Source organism: Microcebus murinus, chromosome 17 (assembly GCF_040939455.1).
Source record: "Microcebus murinus isolate Inina chromosome 17, M.murinus_Inina_mat1.0, whole genome shotgun sequence".
Classification (NCBI taxonomy): Eukaryota; Metazoa; Chordata; class Mammalia; order Primates; family Cheirogaleidae; genus Microcebus; species Microcebus murinus.
This window is the reverse complement of record NC_134120.1, coordinates 2,515,218-2,541,184: the sequence shown is the minus strand read 5'-3', so window position 1 is coordinate 2,541,184 and position 25,967 is coordinate 2,515,218. Positions and strand designations below refer to the sequence as shown.

Here is a 25,967-nt window from a genome sequence, read left to right as displayed (position 1 = left end):
CTGGCCTCCTGGACTTGCAAAGCCTCTCCGGCACCCATGGCTCTGAAATGATCTTTCACTCACAAAACGGCTAACAGGTTTCCTTTGGGCTTTTCCTTTGTCCAGATTACTTAGCTCCTGCGCCTTAGGGCCTGCGGAGGTGTATCATGGGACCCCAGGAGGTAAGCGGGGGCCAGGTGGGAACAGCTGACAGTCCGAGCACCGTTAGCAACGCAGAGACACCGTGCTGGGTGCAACCACGTCACTCTAGAGTGTGTCTCGTGCGGGCAGCTACCCCCTCCTCACCTTCGGGCAACCTCGGGGGAGCCGGCGCACCCCAAAAAGCCCGGACGTGGCCCTGCCAGCGCCCAGAGAGCTCCGGGCCGCTCAGGCTCGCTCACATCAAGCGCGGAACAGGTGATCGCATCTGCGGGGCACCTTGTCCCCAACGTCTGTCTTTTACCCTGACCACTAACCTATTCCCCGGCCGGGCCCCCTCACTGACAGGCCGCAGAGTCGCGAGTCCAAAGACGAATCCCTGTCCCTGGGCTCCAGGCTTCGGATCTGGCAGTGACGGGCGGGGCGGGGAAAAGAGACATAAAAGACTTTCTTCCTTGGCAGGAATGGAGGAGCCAGCCTTTCGTCAAGGAAACTCAGAGGAGAAAGAGGCCTTTTAAAAAATCTATCTGCCTTTTCCCTCGGGCCGGAGGAACCGATCTGCATCAGAGCGAGGCCGACTCGGCGACTTCCCGGCCGGCACAGAGCGTTCCGGAATCCACGGTGAGCCCGTAAGAGTGTGCGGCTCCGCAAGCAAGCGCGGCCCCTCTGCCAAACAGACTCCACACCTTTACCTCGAGGATCGTTAAGCGATAAAAGGCAAAGGCAGAGCTGTAAAGGCCAAGAATACGCATAAATGTTGAAAAGACGGATCCCCAAATGTGCCGTGAGGAGAAGGCCCTCTCCCCTGTGCTGCCGTCTTCCTTCAAAACCGCCCCCGCCCCGAGAAAAAGAACCCAGGCTAGCAAGAACAACAGGAGGGAAACCCGGGCTGAGGCACATTCTACAACGTGCCCGGCCAGCCCTTGTCAAAAGCGTCTTGGTCATGGAAAACAAGGACAGACTGAGGAACTGCCACAGACCCGAGGAGACTCGGGAGAAAAAAGGGGTGCGGCTGGGCGGCCAGGGCCCCGGGACGGGAAATGCGCGTGAGCCCTGGAGTTCCAGTGAGCAGTGACAACCAACAGTGATGCTCAGGTGCGACACCTGCTCGGCGGTGACACGGAGCAGGTGACTCAGGGCCACCTCTGCAACAGAGGGGAACAGAGGGGAATCGCTCCAAAATTTTAAAATATAATAAAAAAAACCACACTGCATTGTATACCGTGCAGAAGACCGTGAAATGGTGCACACTAATAAAACGTTTTATTACGGAACATACACTTTCAGGAAGCTGTCTCCCTATTAAAATAAAATGTACAAAAATAAAAAGTTAAAAAGAAAAAAGACTACGGTCAACCTAAGACATGGGCCTGTCTCCCGTCAAGGGACATGGGGACCCACACGAGGACCTCCTTTTCCAGGCGACCAAAATGGACCAGGAGCAACAGCTCTCGCTCTTGGGGGGCTCAGCGGTGCCAGTGGGTTCTGAGCAGTGCGTGTATCGGCCCATTCAGCACGCGCATCTCCCTGCACAGTAATCGTGGTCACTCTCCCCACGAACAAGGAAGGAAACCAGAGAGGGTGAGCACACTGAGCACAGAGAGGGTGAGCACATTGCTCAGGGCCACACAGCTTGGCAGTGGCCAGATAAGGCCACTTCGGGCCCAGCCTCTCCAGGGCGGAGCAGGGGAGGACGGGTCCGGCTTGGGGGAGGAGCTGGGAGAGTAGCTCCACACCCAGATACCCGAGACGCCACGGACAGGCGCAGGGCCAGGGGACAAGAGGCAGGAGAGACGTGGGTGGCGGGCACAGGCCCAGGGAGCGCACGGCGTGCGGAAGCTTCTGGAGCGTGCATCAAACAGGAGCCGGAAGGAGGGGACGGGGCCACCAAGGCACAGCCGGCCAAACCCTCCGGTCCCCCACACGTCCCAGTTCCAGCTGTCCGCGGCCAGCGGCGGCGGCTTTAAACCTCACAAATGACCCCTGCGAGCCTCTGAAGGTGTTTTCCGAAGGTCGGCGACCTCAGGGGACCCTCTTCCCTGCTGCGCTGCGCCTGGCGACGCTCTGGGCCTCCTTGGAAACGGCAAGTCCCCCTGGGAGCAGAGAGCAGCTCCGGCTCCGGGAGATGCTTCATTTGCCGGTGATCACTCGAGTCACTCCGGGCGATCGAGGGTGGACTCCCCAACCGGGCCCAGCGCCGGCTTCGCGTCCGGGGTGCCGCCCAGCTTCGGGGGTGTGGCCGAGTGTCTGTCCAGGGTCTGTCCTCGTGGACACGGCGGCACCACGCGCCCGGGCTGTGCAGACAGACGGTGCCCAGCGGGTGGGCCTCTCGCGCAGCACGGGGTGGCCAGTGGTGGGAAGGTGCCACGAGCTCTAACCCGGGACAGGCGTGCGCCAGAGAGGAAGCCCTGGGGGCCACGCACACCCAGCACGGCCGCCACGCAGCTGCCAGGCCTGGGGGTGGCGCTGGGAGGCCCAGGAAGGAGGCCTGGGAGGGAGAGGCAGCTCGGGGTCTGATGGCGAGCACGGGGCGGAGGCCAGACAGTGGCGAGGACACACAGGTGCCCAAAGCCATGGCGCTGACCGTGGCTCACTGGACAAGAGGGGACCAGGAAGCCACGGGAGTCCCTGCACTGGGTGAATGCAAGAGGGCAACCCCCGAGGGACGTGCCACGCACATGCACATGCACACGCCAGGACAGACCCAGCAGCAGGGTCCCGAGTTCAACTTCCCCGGGGGGAGAGCGCCCGAGGCGAGGCAGGTGCACCGGGCTTCGTCCTCTGGGAAGTACAGACAGGTCAGAGGCAACCTGGTCTCACGGAGCGGAGCGCACCTCCAACATCCGGGGGCCGCGGGACTTCTCTGGTCCCGGAGACTCGGAGATTGGAGGAGCGTGCCAGGTGGGGTGACCTAGCACAAGCTCTCTCTCCCCTGCCTGGGTTCTCTCCGCCACACCTCCCGCCCTGGTGAGACGTTAAGGACTCCAGGGCAGACGTGCACCACAGGTTCTCCAGGAGGGGCCGTCCCCCAGGCTGCAGGCAGGTGCCGCCCAGGGAGGGTGGCAAGGCTCCGGTACACGGCACCGGCGCTGGGGTCCAAGGCCAGCTCGTTCCGCGCCTCGAGAAAGACAACAGGCCAGACTGATGCAGAAGAGTCCAAGGATCAAAAAAACGTCGCAACCTACAGGGGCATCCTCACCCTCTCTGCAGACGTCCAGCAATTTCCTGCACAGGCAGCAGACACGCTCAAACCGTAAGGCCGCCCAATTCCTGATTTTTGATTTTTCTATTTCCAAATACGTCAGTTTCCGGGTATAAAATAACCGTGCGCGTCCTACCCGGCTCCCGGCGGCTACACAGAAAATACAACGTAATAAATGTAATAAACAAATAAAAGTAATAAATTGCTTCTAATCACCACCTACTGATTTCTCACTCCCCCAGCGCTGCTGGGCGGCCTGTCAAACGCCGGTGATTATTGCAGATTCCCGACTTCTGCACGGGAACCAGCGGCCGCCCGCCCGGGGGCTCTGGCTGGCAGCGGACACACCCCAGCCCGTCCATGCCCACCTGCAGACACACCCTGCGGGCTTTTCTGAAGTGCCCTAGGAGGTTCTCAGGCTCTGGAGGATCAGAGAGGTTGAGAAATCAGGAACTTCTGCTTTCCACACACACAGAGACACGTTTATTTACCTGAAACCAAAGGTATCACAATCAAGACTGGCAACGTCCTACCACCTTTGTGGTCTGGACTCACTTAGGGAAAACAACGGCACCGGCTATCCATGCTACATAAACCCTCACTCGAGGGGAATAAAACAAAATGTTGATCCATCTTCCCCCTGTTAATTCCTCAGTATCATTCTCAAAGAAGACCGTCTTCGTTACAAGGATTTTATATATTACTCCTCCACATATTTACATGTTCTTCCAAAATGAAAGATCCTGAACCGCTAATCTAGAATGTTGATAAAAAAGAAATCCTGAAACAGAACTTCCAGGTCTGGAAGGGTTCTCATGTCTCCAATTTTCCAGACCAGTTTTTTAAAAGGCACTTAAAGTTCATTCTTGAATAGTTTTCCTTTTCTCTAATGAAGTCATAATGTTTACACGGGTGTAGCTCTGTGGGCCTGAATATAAATAACCGACGCAGTCAAATCAGGGTGTGCAAATGTCCCCTTTACTGGAAGAAAGTTTTTGCCTCCCCCCCAGCAAAATATAAAATTAGTAAACCGTGCAGCCTGGTGAAGTCACCAGTCCAAAATTACACCCCAAACATATTATTATTAAGGATTTGCCATCCTATTTTTTTATATTACTAAAAAAGCCACACTCTTTATATCTTTATATTTAGATGGCTTTTTAAAAATAAGTTTTAGTAAAAGTCTCTGAATGTATGCATGACACAAAGTGGACAGTTAAAGTAAGGTGCTTGTGATTTTAGGCTACACATTTTCTCTTCTACATTGAAATAACCAAGAAGCTGGTAAGAGTTTCCACTACTGCATTTAGCATAAAAGTGCTTTCTTTCAATGTAAGAAGAAATTAAAACTACTGGGTTGAGGCAAGGGAGGAGATTTGCTTTTTAGATAAAAGGAATTATGGTAACTTTAGTCTTCTGACCAAAAACTTTAATATTTTTTAAAATATAATTTAAATATTGGGATTAAATGGAAACTTTATTTTGTATTTTTATCTTTCTTCCATTAGAGAGCCCTGGAATCTGAAAGGCTTAAAACCACTGTGCTCAAAACATCAGACATAGTTGCCCTGTGTTTCCTTCAACTAATATTAGTTAATTATAAAACCCAAAGTAGGCACTGAAGTGTACACATAAAAATGGCTAAAATGGCAAACTTTACATTTTATCATAATAAAAAGCAAAACAAAAAATACAAGTTTTTAAATGCTTAAAATCATTTAAAAGGCTTTAATATTGTACTCCCTTAAGAAATCACAGCACAAAATATAAATGAAATAATATTTAATTGCATGGAATATGTTAATCTTCAAACAGTATTATCCCAAATAAGGATTCAACTTATAGATGTCAGAGGTCATCTCCAGCATCCAGGAACTGTTTTAAAAAACAAAACAAAACAGATTCTTCTAGATGAGAGAGCCAATTTTCCTGTTCCCAAATGTGGAACAGCCTGTTTGTGGATTATCCTGCAGACTTCATGTTCACTGCTAGGAGTTCTCTGAGCAGCAAACTTGAAGTTTCCTTTTGTTTGACTGTTTTTGTTCCCGCAACTTTTAACTTAGTTCTGGAATGATCAAAAGTTGTAAGGACACGATTCTAATGCGTAAACATACAGAAAAGTTCTGTAAAGGAATATTTCTATTCAACACAAATCTGCTTCAGCACAGGGACTCTTTCTGTGCTAACTGCTTGAGAAATTCCAAGCTCAAGTTATTTTAGATGTAGCATTTAACTAACACTGTAGTGTTTTGATCCAAGGAGCCCTTATATAAATCAGCTTTGGAATGTTCCACTTCTTCCTGACTGGAAATTCCATACGAACCCTATTCTGTGCTCCCTGGTTTATTCCGAGAAGTTCAATCCATTTGATTTTTGTTACAAACACTTTAAACACACCCTCAGCCAAAAGCAGTAAAGTTCTGCCTTGATTCACATTAAGGACTTCTTATCTGTGATTTTCTATAAATCCCTATGTCCTTCGAGGCTTACCCTGCACTGGAAAATGATTCCTTTAAAGCTAAATAAACCTGATTTTTAAAATTTCCTTTATATTCCTTTCTCCTAAGCAGTTTTCGTTCTTTAAAGGTAATTTTGTAAGCCGAGTAATTAAAAAACACCCTTTTGGGTGCTTTAGTCTACGTACGTCAGAGACATGATTTACAGCAGTCCACCAGTCTGTCGGCCAGAAGGAACAAGATACCCAGAAAAAAATGATATTCCTATAAAACATTTTTAAGGAATAATTCCAGAAGTATGCATGATATCTAGCATCAGTGCAGATGAGTATTGCATTCAGCAAACACTCGAGTTCTCAGCACAGGAGGACGGACACATTCCTCCACGGAGTTCTCCACCATTCTCCTCTTCCTGACCAAGGTGACAAACTCTTCAATCACCTCTAAACACGTGGCAAGGGAGGGAGGCAACCCCAGACAGGGAGCCCTTCCTTGCCCTGTTCCTACTGCGCTCACCAGAGGGGTGGCCTTACACTTGTCACTAAGTTCCTTGGCCCTTACTTTTCTCACTTGCGAAATGAGCGATCTGTCAAGAACAAGCTGCGAAGTCTCTGCCAGCTCAAAAGTTCTCCCGTGCCATGGCGGGCCCGAGCCAACAGCGTTTCTGGTGTCCCGAGGCCTGAGGCCGCAGTTGGTGCCAACGCCCCAGGCAGGACCGGCCGGGCCTCCGCAAGGCACCAGCCAGCGGCCGGTGCCATGGATCCTGCAACAATCTGACAGGAGACCCCAGGTGTGTATCAGAGGTCCTACCCACCCCCTTGTCCAGCACGCAGTGACACCACCATCCTTGGAGGCTGACAACAATCTGACAGGAGACCCCAGGTGTTTATCAGAGGTCCTACCCACCCCCTGGTCCAGCACGCAGTGACACCACCATCCTTGGAGGCTGACAACAATCTGACAGGAGACCCCAGGTGTTTATCAGAGGTCCTACCCACCCCCTGGTCCAGCACGCAGTGACACCACCGTCCTCGGAGGCTGACAACAATGTGACAGGAGACCCCAGGTGTGTATCAGAGGTCCTACCCACCCCCTGGTCCAGCACGCAGTGACACCACCATCCTTGGAGGCTGACAACAATCTGACAGGAGACCCCAGATGTTTATCAGAGGTCCTACCCACCCCCTGATCCAGCACGCAGTGACACCACCATCCTTGGAGGCTGACAACAATCTGACAGGAGACCCCAGGTGTGTATCAGAGGTCCTACCCACCTCCTGGTCCAGCACGCAGTGACACCACCGTCCTCAGAGGCTGACAACAATCTGACAGGAGACCCCAGGTGTTTATCAGAGGTCCTACCCACCTCCTAGTCCAGCACGCAGTGACACCACCGTCCTCGGAGGCTAACAACAATCTGACAGGAGACCCCAGGTGTGTATCAGAGGTCCCCCACCCCCTGGTCCAGCACGCAGTGACACCGCCATCCTCGGAGGCTGACAACAATCTGACAGGAGACCCCAGGTATGTATCAGAGGTCCTACCCACCCCCTGGTCCAGCACGCAGTGACACCACCGTCCTCGGAGGCTAACAACAATCTGACAGGAGACCCCAGGTGTGTATCAGAGCTCCCCCACCCCCTGGTCCAGCACGCAGTGACACCACCGTCCTCGGAGGCTGACAACAATCTGACAGGAGACCCCAGGTGTGTATCAGAGGTCCCCCACCCCCTGATCCAGCACGCAGTGACACCGCCATCCTCGGAGGCTGCACAGCGAGTGCCAATGCCCACCCCATGCAGGCTCCCCGAGACCGGACCAAGACACCCGGGCCCTGGGACCCCGTCCCTCTAGGGCCACGTCCCTGCAGGACCCTACCCAGGAATAGGAAAGCTGCCCTGGACCGTCCCTCCCTCCCGCTCACCGCACCAACAGACTACCAAGTCTCACACACTCTGCCTCCCAGCGTGAACCAAACCCACACCAGGGCACTCTGCTCCACCTTCTCGGCCACACACCTAGCCCCAAAGCTCCATCTTCCTCCTGGACTCTCTGGACCGCCTTCCCTCCAGACACCTCCAGTGTCCCAGCCGGTGATGCTTCTGCCCCACTGCAGACGGGCTGAGGGACCCCGACAACGCAGCCCTTCCCACTGCCTTTGGGACAGAGCCCCCACTCCTCAGACAGTTCACAGCCACGAGCGCACGGTCCTAACAGCCTCCCACGTACATGCTTGCTTACATACTTGCATGCATGTGTGCACATTTGCACATGCTTACTGCACAGCACGCCTGCATGCATGTGTGCCTACACACAAGCACACTTACATGTATATACATTCACATATACATGGACATTCTTGCAAACTTACACAACATGCACACGTGTGTGCACACACATGTCTGCACTTCTACATGTGTACACTCACAAGTATGCACACGTGTGAACGCATACATGCACACACACCTCTCGGCTCCAGCAATATCAAACGTCTCCTGCTCTCCTGGGCGCTGACCCATGTTCCTGTTGCTTGGGCTCTCACCCACCGCCCTCCTCAACCCAGGCTGACTCCTCTCCAAGGACCAGAGTCCTCAGCAGTGCATCCTTTAAAACCTACCTGGAAAGGTAATCCAGTCAAACAGAAGGTGAATCTAATTAAAGAACTCGCAAGTAGAAAAAAGAAAAAAATAATGGGCAATGATCACTAAATCCAGTAAGCAAGGAAATAAGTATAAATAAAATCAAGTCAAATAACTGACCTACACATAACATAAACATGCAATTACTACACTTCTTGAACTAAAATCTATATGTGAAAATAATAAATTAAGAGCAGCAGACTGAAACAATGGCCAAAAAAGGAATTATAATAGTGCCGTAGGGAGGGTGGAGGTGCAGAAAGAAGAGGAAGGTGATACAAGTGTTCTAACTTCATCTTCCCCAAAGAGGAAGTCAAATTATATTGCTACTGAAGCTGATACATTGAGAAACACGGGTTTAAGAAAACGTTATAAATATAGCTGCTAGTGAAACTAAAAATATTATACTTCCTATATGCCTTCTGATTTTAATAATTAAAAGATAGGAAACATAATTCATATGTCAATAAGTACAAAATAAGGGAAAAAAGCAAGGAAGCATAAAAAAAAGGTTTTGGGTTTTGTTTTGTTTTTTAATTAGGGAAGAAGACCAAATGAGTCTGTTTCAGAAATAAATATAAATGGAATAAACTCAATTATTAAAAAAAGACTCCATGATAGGATTAGAACCTAAATCCAACTATTTGTTCTCACAAAGACACACCCCTATATAACTAAAGAAGTCATAAAAGTTGGACATAAAGACAAAAATATATCAGAAAATGCAAATAAAAGCAACAGTGGAAATAAAAATACCATGAAAAGTTTAATTCATAGTTTTTTTAAAAAAGAGAATCACACAAAAGTCCTCTTATAATTTATAAAGAAAAGAAATCGCAAAGAAGATATAATTGTCCTAAGATGCGGTATTTGAGAAGGGCCTTGCTAATGTTGCTCAGACTGGTCTCCAGAGATACTTGTGCCTCAGCCTTCCCAGCAGTGGGGACCACATGCCCCTCACCCGGCTGTGACTGCCCTCAACTTTTAAGTCAAATAACACAGAATAATAACACAAGTAAGAAAATAAAATGTACCAAGCAAACACTATACTAAATACACAGAAAGATCAACAGAGAAAAAATGATCTGGGAGAATTGCAAATCTCTGTTAAGCCTGGCAGATTAAGTAAGCAAAAATAATATGAAATAGAGGACTTAAAAAATAAAGTAAGGCTTATCTAATATCTAAGTATCAAACTCCATACTTTGCCATTTTGCTAAATTGGCAATAGAACATGAAGTGCCTCCCTCCTAACAAGCAAGGCTCTGAAAGTTCCATAAACTAGAGATAGTACAGGTCTCATGAGCTGCATAATACCAGAGTATGATATAAAAATTAACAACAAGTAAAAGCAAAACAACACTAGCAACGGTTCAGCCATTTGGAAAATTCTAAACTCTCCATAACAACTCCTGGAACAAAGAGGAAGTCAATGAGAAATTGCAAACTCTCTTAAAGGTACCATAGGTCAAAACTTAGGGGACACAAAGAAAGCTAGAAGTATAACTTGCTACAGTAATCAAAAATAAATAAATGAAACATTCAATCCAAAAGTAACAAAAAGAATAAAAACCCTCAAATCTGAATTTTGATGAATAACAATAAATCATAAAAAAAGAAAAAGACCATAAAACTGATACATGAAATCACCAACTGGCACTATGATAACCCCAGTGGATGAGATAAATCTGGCCTGATCAAGAAAAAAAAATGGCAAGAGTTTGCTGAATTGGGTCTAATTACTATGGAAAGAAGACAAATGAAAACAATCATGCAACAATGTTTTTCAAAACTCTAGGTTGATAAATTTGTCAATATGGATGAAAGAAATAATTGGCTTTCCAGTAAAAACATATTAATAAATGTCCGAAATTTACTCAGGAATAAACAGAAAAAAACAAACAGACCAATAACTGCGTTAGAAGTCAAGAGCTCTCTCCACCCACCCAGACTGGAGAAGATGGGTCAAGTCCACACCCAAAATCATTCACACCTTTTAGGAAACAACCCACATAGCCTATCTGGATGTTTCTAGAGCAAAAACATCTTTACGATGAAAGGATACAAAATGATGAGATATTTGCAACATAATCAGAAGGCTATTATCCCAAATAAATAAAATGTTCTTACAAATCAACAAACCATGACAGAGCAAGTCACAGGTGATTCACAACAGAAATAAAACGATTAATAAACATTAAGAAATACTCACCATCACTTACAGTGTTTAAAATGCAGTGATTTTCCCCCATCAGGGTGACCAGGGCTTAAGAGACTAGTATCATGAGGCAGGACAAAGAGGAAACCAAGAAAGCCGTCCCTCCCTGGGACCTTCCCGGGGAGTGTAAAATGGTACTGTGATATCTCTGCTGGGACATGTGGCCGTATCTATCAGTAAGAATGCCTCTTTGTTCCAAAAATTCCACCTCAGGGAACTTATCCTGAAAAATAGTCCCACAAGTGCACAAGACTATGTATCAGTAAAGTTCCTGCACCCTGGGAGACCCTGGCAGTGCCTCAGACGCCCGCAAGCAGGAGAGGGGACAAAGGGCAGCTCATCCGGGCAACACTCAGCCGTGGGCGCGGGCAGCCCGAGTCTGCTCTGACGGGGCCACGGTCCGGCCACGCTGGGTACCGCGCACTTGGGCACCACCGAGCATGTGTGTGCCCACAACCACACCCCACACATGCCTTAGAAAAAGTTGTGATGTTACGTTCAAAAAAAGAAACCCAAAAGAAAAAGAATTGCAGAAAAACTCATATCATGGTGCCATTTTAACTTTTTATTAAAGTATACATATCAAAAATCTTAATACATTTGCCAGGCCAATGTATCTAAAATGCCTAATGCAGGGACTGGCACGTAGAAGGCACTCAGTAACTCAGTAAATAGTAGCTGGCATAAAAGAAAATTACTTCCATGTTGTGCAATGTCTAACACATTCTTTTTCCTCAACATGCAATTTCCTCTTTAGACTGTAAATATCTCTATGGCAAAGATGATGAAATCTCTGCAGAGTATGGACTATGAATTTTATACAAGCATCTGAAAAGAAACAGTTCAATTTGGGCAAAAAGAGAAGGCTTACCTGAAGCATTTGGCTGTGACTAAATTACCCAAATACATTTGTGGTTGGAAAAGCAAGTAATGAGTTATCTGCAGTGAATTCCACAAACACCACCTCCTTTTATAGCATGAGGACATACCGTTTGGGGAACTTCTCTGTACCTCATTTTTAAAAATCTCTCTCTTAAAAGCAAAGTACCTCTGTCTATCCTTATCCCCTTATACAAGAGACACAGTAAGACGCTGGGTACCAAGTATCAACGTATTATTCTGGTTCGATAATTAAAATGGGCAGCAGCTTCATATAAATTCCCTGGAATAATGACATTCAGATCAACTCACTGCCAGCGAAGTGAATTCTACAGAAGAACAAAGTCCACATCAAGGGACTACGGAACAGGGAGTACCTCAGCTACTGTAATTCCTCTCATTTAAAAATAGGACATAGTCCATACCCTAATCTCCAACTTCAATCATCTTAAAGTATATTAAACAAAGTGACTTTCAAATGGATATGAAAGAAATTCTGCCAAGTGATTAAATGCAAGCCTGTGTAGTTCCGTGTCTGTTTTGCACTAACCTCCAAAGCCAGGCATGGTCTGTCTAAGAAAGGGATGTTTTAATCAGAAAAACTTTAATTTATGGTGATACTGAAGGCCCTACCTGACCAGCAGATCCTAAGGCAATTGAAGAACCATAAATTTCACATGACTGGGTAGGGGCAGCTGGAGCCTAGATGTTCTGGGAGGGGAGGCATGACTTGCTGTGGAGGCTTAAATCATTTTCAAGAGAAGAACCCACAGACGAAATCTAACTAGCGCAGACTCATGTGGATTTGCAAAACTCTCAAAAGAATTTTGGGTCCATCCAATAATAAACGGTGATCCCAAGAGGACACATCCACATGTTTCCTTTAAGCAGAAATCTTCCTTTGCCTCAATTTGCTTATTTATGCCCAAAACACTGCTGTGCTGAGCCGCTGAGACAGAGAAAGATAAACAGCACTTTTTATCCTAACTGAGCGATATATGAGCAGATTTGGACTTTGTCATTCCACCTGAATGCCAGTCCATCTTATGGGAAAAGGCCCGATAGGCTTTCTGAACACTAACACTGCAATCTCACAAGTAAGCTAATAAACAGAATGCTAGTCTGTTTTAAAACATCATTTTACCTACCAAAAGAAGCATTCCGGTGACTAACGTGGCAAGAAGTGGGACCTGAGACTCAGTCAAAATGACACACCTGCTGACCTGAACGCCTGGATTTACCAGCAGGAATAATCCATAACCCAAAGTGTCCTCTCCAAGAACAGGACCCGGCCCCAAGAATGAGGAAGCAGCGTAAGTATGCCTCTCACCTTGGAAATGTGGCAACGCTGAACTGACCGAGTTGAACAGCAGTCTTGGGACACATGAGGATAAAAGACTAGATGGCAGATTGGTTCTTCCCCCTAAAAACAATGGCAGGTTCTGTGCTTACCTGGTGGCGCTGCAGATGCACCAATAAAATGTGATTCTCTTGCCATTTATACTTTAAATCCTTTTACCTGTTCCCTTCCAGCTGGCTTCCAAACCAGCCCGAAGGCTGCCACACACACAAGACAGCCCACGGGGGAGAGCCCGTGTCTGCATCTCACCACAGTTCCTGGCAGCGCCGGAGTGACACACAGACACCACCCAGAAAACGCCACCGACCTGAAGGAGCGAAACCCACCCCTCTGCTCTTAGCTCACATCTCCTGAAAGGAGTTTCATCGGCTGTGACTGACTGTCCTTTCTTCTGAGAAGCAGCTTTCCTGAACCAGCACTGTTAGCCATGCTTACTGCCACTGTATTGAAATGACCTAATTAAAAAGGAGGGATGAAATACACTTTGTTCCAGATTCCCACGGAAGTGAAGGAAAAGTCTGCTGCTAGTCCACAGTGGACCCCCCTAAGTGAAAAGCCCCGAACTTCAGCATTTTCATAAACTTTGATGCAGCCCTGACAGTGTGCCCACTTCTCACCCAACAACTGCCTTTCAGACTTCAGACCTCCAGATCTGGGAGGACAACTGAGAGTGCCGAGTCATCATGAAGAACAGGGGCCAGGAGATATGTAAAGTCATCATCTCGATAAAATATTCTGCTCTTCGACACAAGGAGCACTTCACAGATATTATACCACTACGACAATGATTTAAAGAATAATAGATGAATTCTGCCTGCAGTTTCCACTCCAAGTATACCTCAGGCCCAAGTAGCATGAATAGTTTCCACATTTTGTAAATTTGCTTATACTGTGAGGTTACACTGAGAGGTAGCAAATTACAAAAAAAAAACCAGCCTTAAGGCTTACTACACAATATAAATAAATATATCTCCCTAAATGCACTAGATCACAATTATTATTTCTTTTCTTCATTTTTCACGTTATGTCCTGAGTAGATGGGACTACAAAGTACACACCACATGCCCAGCTAATTATTTTATTTTATTTATTATTTTATTTTTGCAGAGATGGGAGTCTCACTATGTTACTCAGTCTGCTCTCAAACTCCTGGCCTCAAGTAATCCTCCCACCTTGGCCTCCCAAAGAGCTAGGATTACAAGTGTGAGCCACCGTGCCCAACCTAAACCTCTACTAATATAATGGCATATAGTAATGTTCATTAATCTGTATCATATTGTCATGGTGATTCAAAAAATAGCCCTCAGTGCCTTGTATTTTGTTCTTATGACCTTGACTTTTTGTATCAAAATAGCTACAAGGAACCTTTCAAAAGCTACTACAGAAGTTGCCTTAAGAATGCTACTGAAGGCATTATCTATATAAAAAATATATAGCCTATATTAAAATACCCAGCATTAATAATCAACATAAAAACTTTATTTCAGTGCTATGTGCTAAAATAAACTTTTATTTCATGGGAGAACTGGTGTATTTTTTCCTGAGAGTCAATGGAACATAAATGGCCATGCTTCCCTTTTTGTTTCAGTGCCAGAAAGCTCAGATTCTGAATTTCGGTTCACATACACCAGCTGGAAGGAATCTTAAGATCTGCATATGTGATCTTATTTTTCCCCTTGTCACAACCTATTATTCCATTTCCTGTTCTTTATTTTTATTTGTAGTTTACTACAGACGGTTCCCAACTTACAAAGGTTTGACTTCCTATTTTTCAACTTTAGGATGATACGAAAGCCACAGGCGTCCGGCACAGAGGGGTACGTGCCGTCTCCGGATGCCTGGGTGGGGGTCCCCTTGAGCCCGAGATCGGGAGGCTGCCCCGAGCTCTGCGGCGGACGGCGCTGCCGAGTCTCTGCCCAGCTGTGGGCTAGCACGAGTGTCCAGGCGCATTCCAGGCAGACCAGGCTAAGCCAGGATGCTAGGCAGGTCAGGTGTATTTATTGCATTTTCGACTTACAACGTTTTCAACTTCCAATGGGTCTGTCAAGGATGTGACCTTAATCATAAAGTCTAGAGCATCAGTACATACCTAATGTGTGACCCTCAGTGTACGTCTCATACCCTCAACACGATGAGATATAAATTAGCAAGCGATTACTACCAACATACAGGTGATGAGAGTCCGACCACCAAACAGTTAAACAAGCCTGCGAAAATTCTCACACCAGGCATAAATGATGGCGCTCACAAATTATTATAGTGATTAAGTGTTTGCAATTCTTAGTTTACATGAGTCGTAACTTTTTTGTTTTAAACACAGTCCTGCTCTATCACTCAGGCTAGAGTGCGGTGGCGTCAGCCTAGCTCACAGCAACCTCAAACCCCTGCACTCAAGCGATCCTCCCGCCTCAGCTTTCCCAGTAGCTGGGACTACAGGCATGCGCCACCACATCTGGCTGATTTTTTCTATTTTTAGTAGAGATGGGGTCTCGCTCTTGCTCAGGCTGGTCTCAAACTCCTGACATCAAGCAATCCTCCTGCCTCGGCCTCCCAGAGTGCTGGGATTACAGGCGTGAGCCACCACGCCTGGCCTTTGGTCACTTTTTTCTAGTAGGATTTTCTATATCCCATGTTAGTCATTTACTTTCTGAATTTGCTCTCTTATGGAAAGCAATGTTAGTCTTGGTGGCTACCCCTGGGTTTCCCATGCAAATCTGTAGCCTGGCACCCACTGCTGGGCTGGGAATCTGTGTAGGCAGCTGTCCGGTCTTTGGTGACCAGAATTTCCGCTTTCCTGCTTGTCTGAGCTGTGCAGCTCTGCAGTAGCCCCTGGCTGCAACAACTGGTCCCGTTCTCACACTCACAGGATACCTCCATGAACAGATGCAAAAATGTACTCAACATTTCTCTTGTCCCTGGGGCTAGATCTAAGCATCACAAGTGAGGCTGAAGTGGGGCTCTGCACACTGTCCTAAATAACTGATCGTTTGCGGATCTACACACTGCAGTGCTAACTCAGCATCACAACGCTCTTAACAAGCTCATCTTCAAAGTGGACTTTCACCTCACCGGATTTTGTTCATGCGGCGCAGTGTAGTAAAAAGAAGACTGAACTGAGGTCACCAAGCCTGGGTCTGCAATCTGCCCAGGCTAAGTCGCCAAATCTTTCTGCCTTTCAGGATTCACCCAAAAACCATCTCTAAGTTTCCTGCAGTTATAACATATCCATGATTCTCAATACTAACTTTCTAAAACAAGTCCAGATAGAAATAACATAACTTTTCAAAGACATGTAAATAATCATGAAAGCAAACATTTTCCTTCATGAGGAATATACTTCTAACCCATATGAAACCTACATGGAGTTACAGCCCCATTAACCCTGCGCTGGCCAAGAAGGGGCAGTTTAACAACCTACCACCTTGTCAGTATCTCAATGGTGCCTTTGTGGCCTAAAAGCTCTAATACACCTTCCAAAATGGTCTCCTATCCCCACGGACTGTTGAATTTAAGGATTGCCTAAAACACTCTCAACATCTGCAGCTGAACATGAAACATGGATTCCCACACCCATAGGAAATCACAAATTCTAACTGCAGTAACTTCATGCTTCAATCAACACCGCAGATCCTTTAAAATGTGTAGATAGTAGGAAAATTAACCTTACTTCCTAAAGTTCAAATTCCGAGCCACCTATAATCTTTCACCAACCTAGAAAATAACTGATAAGCCAATCTTCCTGTAAAACCATTAACAGATTCTGCTTTTCTGTCACCAGGGTAATTTACTGAGGCTAATTTTAATCCTGCCACTAAACCACTAATCCCATGACTCTACAGAATCGTCCCCAAGTTTTTGTTGCTATGGCAAGTACTCTTACATTAGGAATTCACTTATTTACCAGCAGTTATGTATTTTTTTAAGTTGGTTTTAGGAATGAGATCATTTTCCTCGCTTATTTTTAAAAGAAAAAAAAAAAAGCCATTTTGGAAAGAAGGAAGCCACCAGAACACCTGGGATTGGACTGTACTCAACACAATAACGTTCATTTAAATTAGGCTTGGTGCTACTCAGAGGGACAAATTATCATCATTATGCTAATGGTCATGCTACAGACATGAAAAGCTTTGAAATGATGACTCTAAATCTGGTGGGAATATGATTATCAAGGTGAATGATGGTATTTTCTCAAAGTGGCACAAAAACGCTGTCTCCGTGTCACTGATAATGTCAACATAAATTATGCATCACCAAGGGCAAACGCGCCTTCACCCGGCTCACCTGTCTGAGCAACACCCTGGCCCACCTTCCTCTCCGCAGGTGCCTTGCCTCTGGGACACACACGTGAATGAGTATAAATTTGTTTACTTTTTTCCCTTAAAACAGGAAAAGTGGTATGATTAAAACTAATGAGACTGACGCAACAAGAGAAAGGTGTCCCGAGACACGTGTGCATTGGTGGCAACCCCTTGGCCACACGGAATGTTAAAAATTTGGAGGAAGGCTCTTCCAAGATGGTCCAGATCAATAAACTGGTCAGACAGGACGCAATCAGCCACCCTTGGGAATTGAAGACAGGTCTGCCCCAAAATTCAAACCAACAGGTGTAAACCAACATGCCCCCAAGTGAAAACATCACAGTCCTGCCTCCGATAATTCCACAGCATCACCAGGGAAGTTCAGTGAAGCTATGAAATAGGACTGTTCATCTGTTTGTTGATCTGTCCATTTAAAAAAAAAAAAAAAAAGACCTAAGTCTTTAAGGAAAAAAAATTTTTTTTAGCTCCAGTCTAAAATCACCAGAAATAATCAGGAACTAAAAGTGAATCTTCTCTTTCTGCCCAGCCCAATTCTTAGCCTAATTTGCAACCAGCAACAGCCCTAACTACTCGCATGTGGCTGTTTTCCTGAATTAACACGATCGTTCAACATTTAATGGCAAACTATGTCTCACAAAAATTATTTCAGGGGAAAAAAAAAAAAGTGAAACTTGCTCACTACCCTTGAGAATCAGCTGAACAAGAATCTGCTCAAGCCACAAATAACCTCTCTGGACAACTTTCAATGCATCATTTACTGTACTGCATTTCAAAGAACATTCTCGAATGCTGAAATAAATCAATGCCTATGCGCAGGGCCCAGTCAGCTCGTGCAATATAGGTTAAATAGTACCATATGGCAAAGATAGACACATGTTGCCCTTTTCTGAAACAAAGGACAAAAATTCCTAAACAAATGTCCCTTGCTTTCCACATGGTAAGAAAGAGTTGGGGATTAGAAGGTTCTTCAAGTGTTAATAATGTAGGGGGGAAAAAAACAAGTAATTCTTAGCCATTAACAAAAAGTTACAGAGTTTTAAGAGAAAAATCTCAATTTTTAAAGAGTCTGCCTTTTAACTATGTCCTGAAAGCTAACACCACATCTTAGTCTACGCACACCATCTCCTAAATGGCAAGAAAATAACAGGACAGCTGTATCCAGAAGGCTGAGCTGACACCACCAATTCCCCGGGGCGTGAGAACCAGTGAGAGACAAGTCTACCTGGTTTTGAAGGAATAAAATACCAGATGAACTCCGCCTTGAAAATAACAAAATATATTCAATCTTATCCCATTTTCCCCACTCAGCTGAGCAACTGTCTGAAGTTCAAAATTACATATAATGTATATCTCTTACAGTAAATTTTGAGAATATAATGACTTGATTCATTTCCTGACCAAAAAAAGAAAGAAAAGAAAACCAGAAAGAAAATCAGGATGAACATGCCTTTGAAACACAGTATACAGTAAAATGTATCTAAGCCTGACAGAGTTGGTTTCTAAATGACTTTTTTCCCTACTCTTCTGTGTTGTGTTTTACACCCATTACTGAACACATATTTACATGTGTGCTTTCTAAATATAGCTGCATTTCTAATGACTCCTGCTTTGTAATTTTCAGTACATGCCACATCTTTTTTGGAAAACTACTTTTAAGGCATGTTGAGAACCACAAAATTACACCTCTTTACTATTCGAATGTATGCCACTGGAAAACATTTCATGCCGGACATAAATATGACAGCTCCAGCTATGGAAAGAGACGCTTCAGCTGTTCAAATCATGCGTGGCCAGATGCAGAGGATAAAGAATGCAAAATGGACAGTTGCAACTGCTAATTTTTACCAATCCATCCAAAATGTACCTCGTACACTTTAGCAGACAGTAGAAATCCCAAATACAAGCGATACATTTATAACCTCTATAAATGTATCCTCCCCCTAGCTATTTAAAGTCATCCCCCCTAAAATATTTCTGGTTGGAAGAAAATTAATTTTAAAATAAAGATGCTTTTTTTAAAAGAGCTGGATGAGACATTCCAAAGTACTAGTAAAGTTTTTCTTTATTCTTCCTCTGCCCATTAAGGTTCGTTTTCTTCATACACATAAATATTTGATGTGACTCCTTTCTTAAAATGGGTTTGTGACAACTTTCCAAAATTCCTGAAAATTGTAAAATTTTGATAACTGGAGTCTAATGGTGGGTAGGGCCTTAACTGGGGGGGCGCAGAGGCCCCCCTTGCCCCACCCCAAGCTCACTTGTCCCTGGGACCAGAGAGAAACAAGGCCAGGGCTTGTATTGGAAAAATGCTGCCACCTCTGTGGCCCCTAGATCCGTTCAGATCCTTAAGAGAAACGGCTGCCAGCGCACTTTTGGCCAGTGAGGGGGAAGGGTGGTGCTGAGAGCCCCCGGGAGGGGCAGGGGGAGGGAGAAGAAAGGAACAGTCACACTGTCATCTCAGGCACCCAGCTCTAAGGAAACCCAAAAGTGGAAGAACCACTACTGCTCAAACTGGGCGACCTGAAGGGCAGCCCAGGGAGGCACCCACCCGGCCGCATCTCCATGTTCCTCTGTGCCTCTGATAGGCTCAGAGAGGCGCCTTCCAACCATCACCTAATTAGACTTCACAACAAGTCCACATCCTGACACTGCCATTCACTTGAAAAATGCAAATCCAAATGAGATGCAGTTCCCCAACGACAGAGTAAGGGCCTCTCTCCCAAGGCCCTGTGAGCTAAACACAGCCATAAAATTAGTCCTTCGCGTTTAGACATTAACAATTCTGGAGGCGAAGGTCAAAGTGCCAAATCATAAGCAGCCCAGGGATGCTGGTTAAGCAATAAATGCAAACACGAGAGAACGGAGAAGGAAAGTCCGGGCGGCTCCAGCCAGGCTCTGCCAGGAGGATGCAAACCCACATTGCTCTCTGCACTGCACTCAGAACCAGGGGGTAACTGAACTTTCCCCAAGGCTTCTAGAACTTTGAGGGGGAAGGGTCAGGACAGGAAAGAGACGAATTTTTGAAAGAACTAATTGACTGTGTCAGAACAGCTTTATCCAAGTACTAAAATGCATCAACATTTACAGCAAGTAAGATGTCTGCTTTTGAAGAAAGAAAATGCTACTTCTAAGTTAAAATATTTATAATGCAGATACCTAACCAAATAAATTGAACTTCCTCCTGCTTTCTCCCATTAGTTATAGCACTTGTTAAACCCACGCTTATCTCTGATAAAGTTTAGCTGTCTCCACTTAAATTTGACCAATCAAAAATCAAAGATAAAGTGAGTGTGTGTTCCTGCACCTTCTACAGCAATGCTTTCCTCAGGGAGCAATCTCCGTACATCATAAGCGAAATGCCACTTTTAATTTGATAATTAACACATGTCCTTTCCTCCTAGTTGAAAGTGGAATAAAAAACAAAATAGTGCAACGTCTCGAACATTTTAAGCAAGCGTAGTATAAAAGGAAAGTACACAGGTTCAGGCAAGCTCCCCCCTGCGGAACGTAATCAGCTTCTATTTCAGTTTCCTATTTCCATGGCATTAAGGTACACTGCAGCCGAGACTCCAAACACGATCTCCAGGCAGACTCACAGTCGGTCCCACCAAATTCTTTTTAAAAGATCCCTTCTGGTAAATTATGAGTAAGACCAATGCGTGCCCTGGAAAATGAATAAATAAAAATCCACAACAGTTACCCAATAAACTGAGTACTGGTTTTTCAAGAGCGATCCATGACTAAACTCTAATTAAATGGCTAGGTCACATATCATCTTCCCCATTTGGTAGGACTGAAAACCATCTGCTGGAGAACACACCTCACTTCAAAGTATTCTCTAGAGAAGTTTCCTTCCCTTTTCCACATACGTTACTAAACTTAATCACATCAAATGATTCATTTATAAAACTCAAATATCTCCTTGTGAAAGCGAGTAAGCGAAATGGAGTCGAAAGTTTCACTTATGGAAGTGGAGACGAAGTGCCTCTAACGTTGTGACCTGTTTTTGAAGACCTCTCTCATTCTGTTCACTCAGTTTCGGTCTCTGGGACAACATCTTATAAAACTAGAAATGTAGGGCTTCAGAGACTGGAAGGGGGGGCAGGAAGGGGAATCTTCAAACTAGTGGACTTTGAAGTTTTGTTTACAAAAAACAATGATAAAGCACCGATGATGTAAACTATCCTCAGGACATCAGCAATTAATATTAGATACATACACATTAGATATATAGACGTTAGATACATACATATTTCAGGGTATTAAGGCAGTTGGAAAGATTATTCTGATAAACAAACGCCTTCAGAGATTAAAAATAAGAGAACTCCTCCCATCTCTCTACCTATTGTTGAAATCTGTACCTACCCAACGTGCTACTTTGATGTTTTGTCTCATTTCTAGAAAGGCAGTCATTCCCGCGCCTCTTGGCTAGCTTTATTACAGAACCATTGGGGTTACTTTTTTTCTGAGTATTGAGTGGGCTCTGCTGAATGTTTCAGTATATTCAAATTAGCAAGTGTAAGGAAACAAAGCCCTACTAATGAATTAAGAAAAACATTAGACACGCTTGTGTCTTAACACAGCAAAACTCTAATTCCATTACCAAAAAATACTTGGGAGTCTCACACAGAGCTCGGTTCGTCCTAGGGCCCATTGAAGGCAGCCACGGGGGTCACTCTGGTGAAACCAAAGATGTCCTCCTCCGGTAACCAACTCTGCAGCCGGACGCAGAGGCGGCTCGGCCCAACTCTCGGGTTTTGCTAATGTGGGGGGGGGTGTCTCGGATTCAAGCGCAATAGTGGTATGTGATATGTTTAATTCTGGCTGCTCTATGTAAATATAAATAACACAGTTACTTTGACGACATAATCAAAGAATGCAAGAGAAAATGAAGGAGGAACAAATGATAAAGTGAACTGCTTTTTTTTTTTACATGGCAGCAGCCAGCAACCTATCAAATGGCATGCACGCCTAGTTCCTTAAAGTAACACATCCCCAAACCAAAATACTTCAATCCTATCAATGCACGGTTTTAAAAATATCTGGAAAAAGGTCCTTTTTGGGGGGCTATCCAACCCTTGTTTCTACTCTGGCCAATATTTTAACAGTGTTTACCACAAAGCCAACTGGTACATCAGCCTATCTTTAAATCACCTTTAATCAAGATTGGAGACTTAACAGCACAGCACGTTCCCGGGGAAATGCCTTTCGGTCGTGCGTTTAGTGAGGCTCGCCGGCTAAAGTTCCTTTTGTGACTTGCTGGCTAAGTCAGCACAGGGAGTGGGCCAGAGGGTCCAAGGGCTCCGTCCTTTGTTACGCAGCGGACACCCCTGCAAGGCCCGGCCCCACGCCCACGGGCACATCTGGGCTTCTAGAAACAGTCCGCGGAGTCTTCCCGGCCTCCTCCCCATCCCGGAGACGCGGCGCAGGTCCCCCGAGCAGGCACGGCCGGGCGCGCAGCAGCCCCCAGGAGGAGAGTGCCCACCACCAACTCCGGCCCCGCACCCGCCCGGCCGGCCCGGACCCAACTCAGGTGCGAGCACTTATGTAATCGTCCTCGGGGGGCCACGCCTTTCCCACCGCCCCACCTCCGCCAGAACAAAGTGAAGTTTAAAATAGAAACCAATTACCTGGCCTCCGCCGCGCCCCGGCCCCCGGAGCCCGGTCCACGCCGCCGCGCAGACGCCCGCCCGGACTCGGCCCCGGCCCGGCCCAGCCCCCGCGGACCCCGCCGCCGGCCGGACCCGCCCCCCCTGCGGCCAGGCCCCTACCCCGCCCCCCGGCCCCAGCCGCCCCACCCCCCGGCGCGCTCCCCCCGCCGGCCTGCCCTTCCCCCACAGACCCCCGCCCCAACCCGGCCCCGCTCCCTCCCCCGCCGCCGCCCCTCCCGCCCCGCGCCCACCCCCCACCCCCCGGCCCGCACAGACCCCCGCCTTTGTTGTGGTGCGAAGTTGGGCAGAGGGTCCCCGTCTCTTTCACTTCTTGGGTTACAGTGCAGGCCTGTGACGTCCGCTCCACATGACGGGGGGCGGGCGCCGAGGGGCGGGGGCGGCGGGCCAGGCCCTCCCCCACCTCTCCGCCCCTTCCCGCCCCGCCCACAGCCCTCCTCCCGCGAGCCCAGCAACAAGCGGCCGCCGCCCCCGCCCCCGGGGCGGGCAGGTAAAGCCCCCGCCCCCGGCCCGCCCCCCGCCTCTCACGCCCGCCCCTCTCCGCCACCGCCCAACCCCTCGCCGCCCCAAGGGACACACACCCCGCGCCCCGCAGCAGCGCGCAGCCCCAGAGTCGCCGCAGCCAAGGGACAGAAATAGGAATGATTCAATCCAACGGCGCCTCCCGAGGCGGCCCCTGCCTGCTGCCGCGAGCTCGTGGAGCTGGGGGTCGCGTGGAACTCGGCTTTGGGGGCGGAAATGGCCGGAGTGGGAGGGGACGCCTGCGGTCGGACCCTGCCGTGTCACCGAGTTAGGTTCTCGCAGGAAGGGAAGGAGGAAGGTGCCCGGGGCCGCGCACGGACCCTCGCAGTGACCTCCGCGCGGCCTGGCAGCCCGGCACACCCTGCGTGGACGAGGTCCCTCCCAGGGGCCTCCCGGCGGGGGTCTCCGGGCCAGGGAGTGGGCACGTGGGTCCTGAACCCGCCCACGGCATCGTCGCCGTCCCGGAGTGAGCGGCAGCCCCGCAGCCGCTGGGCTCCCCAGAGACGCAGCGCCCGGCGTTTCGCGGGGAGGCGGCCGGCGCAGGGCTGGCCCCGCACGTCCCCAGGTGCGTACGGCACGGGCACGCACGCCACCGCCGATATCCCGGAGGGTCGGCGCCGCATTCGGGCGGCAGGCAGCGTGGGGTGGCGGGCGACGCACTCCGCCCGCGAGCACGCCTATTGTGCGGGGCCGCGGCCGGGCGCAGCGTCCGGGGGCAGGTGGGCAGCGAACTTTCACTCCACGCCCGCGAGCACTGCGCACCGCATCTGCCCTGGCCCCAGCGTCACCTCCCGGGAAGAAATGAAACCTAAGTTGGAAGACACACACTGCCCTTCACTTTTCTACAATTCCATCAGTGCCAACACCCGCGGTCTCTGCAGCCTCACCCCCGTCCCTCCCCCGCGAGTGGGCGCCTTCACCCGGACCCGAAAGGCGCCAGGGCGCGCGGCCCGCAGGACCGCAGCGGATGGAACCGCACGTTTCCATTGCCAGCTGCTGAGAAGCATAATCACACCGCTCCTCCTTCCTTCCCCTCCTGCAGGTTTCGACCGGAATCCGAGAGCGCCCCAAGGCTCGTTCTTCGCTGGACGTGTGGAGGGGCCGCCCCCCCCAGGCGGTCGTGTGCCCACCCAGCAAGACCCACTCGAGTGAAAGCGTGTTCGCGTCCACATTACACATCTGTGCAGAGGCAGAAGCCTGCGGGTGCGCGGGGCCGGCCAGACTTCACCGTGCAGACACATGGGCGCGGGCGCGCGCGCGCGCTCACGCTCGCTCCAACCCAAATTACCTCCGGGATGGAGAAAGCCGCTGCGGATTGGCCAGCGGAGCCGTCACTCACGCCCAGGGGGCTGGGAGACTTTGTAAAGCTGTTTCCTTTTTTTCCCCCTCCTCTCCACCGTTGCATTTAATGGTAAAACAACAGCAGAGCTCTGAAAGTTAGCCATCTGCGCGGAGAGAGTTCGCCTTCCTTAACGAGGGAGGCGTCAGACGACACCATTTAAATACATTTTTACTTCCACCGCGATGAATAGGTAATGACCGGTCGGGGCGCGGGCGGAAAGGAGTCGGGGCGGCAGGAGGGTCTCTCCGAGGGTGGACGCGGCGTGGAGAGTTGTTCTCCACGCCCGAGAGGGGCTGTGACCTTTCACTGATCTCAAAATTAAAAAAAATATTTTCCAAAGGTCAGGTTGTAACAAACACTCGCCCCTAATGTGCCAACCCATCACTTTAATTTTATTATTTAAGCATGCGCCAGCAATCGTGTTTCTCCTTAAGAAACAACTGACCTATTTCTGGCAGGAGATAAACGATCATGTTAACAGATGTTAATCTTGTAATCTGTTTTTCCTGTAAGCACTTTACCTACCCGGGGTTCAGACTTTAAAAATAACATCTTTTCCAAAAAGACCTGACGTCACAGCTCACTCCCTGAAAAAAAATCACACTCCCCCTCCAGTTTCTTCCTCGGCAGTGATTTCAAAGACATTAAATCTTTTTCGCTTTATAAATGCTGATTTGTTCTGCCTCAACTCCCACAGGCTTTTATTTGCATTTCAAATTCCACAGGTTACACCAGTCGCCTTTCCAAAAAAATGTAAACCAACAATGAAGCAGCAAATGGCTTTTTGTGCATCTGGATTAAATAAGGCGCAGGATGAATATACTTAAGAAGAGGGCAGCGCGAGTCGGTCTTTGCGCGCCGGAGCCCGCGCGCCCCTGCGTCACCAGCCCCGCGGAAGGAGTGACTGACGCTCGCAGCCCGGAGCTCGGGTCCGACCCGGCTGCTGCGGGAAGCCTGTTAGCGCCGATAATAAATGGGGCTGACTTACAGCCACATTTTTCGGGCAAAAGGCTGGTTCTCGCTGGCGGTAACTGCAGGACCCACTGGTTTTCCAGCCCGCGCACACCACCGCACACCAGCCTCCCTCCATAAACCGCTGGTTTTAAATGCCCCAGTCGACTGGCTTTCGACAAACTTATCCATACAAACTTTCTTTAAAACTTGACGAGACGGTTTAATCTAAACACTGCTCCTAACTATTCAGTCCGTTCTCCCTGGAAATG

General features: G+C 48.0%; 1 protein-coding gene and 1 long non-coding RNA gene across 3 annotated transcripts in view; one reads left to right on the top strand and one right to left on the bottom strand.

Moving 5' to 3' along the window:
- Positions 1–23,272, bottom strand: part of ZNF516 (zinc finger protein 516) — a 104,655-nt gene extending 81,383 nt beyond the window's left edge. For both annotated transcript variants that reach the window (XM_075993790.1, XM_075993791.1), the window contains exon 1: positions 23,139–23,272. The gene's annotated coding sequence lies outside the window, so the exon portion shown is untranslated. The remainder of the gene's footprint in view (positions 1–23,138) is intronic.
- On the top strand, positions 22,564–25,552 carry LOC142861639 (uncharacterized). Its single transcript, XR_012912862.1, has 3 exons — positions 22,564–22,744; positions 24,445–24,934; positions 25,470–25,552. It is a non-coding gene; the product is annotated as an uncharacterized LOC142861639 (long non-coding RNA).
- Positions 25,553–25,967: the final 415 nt, after the last annotated feature.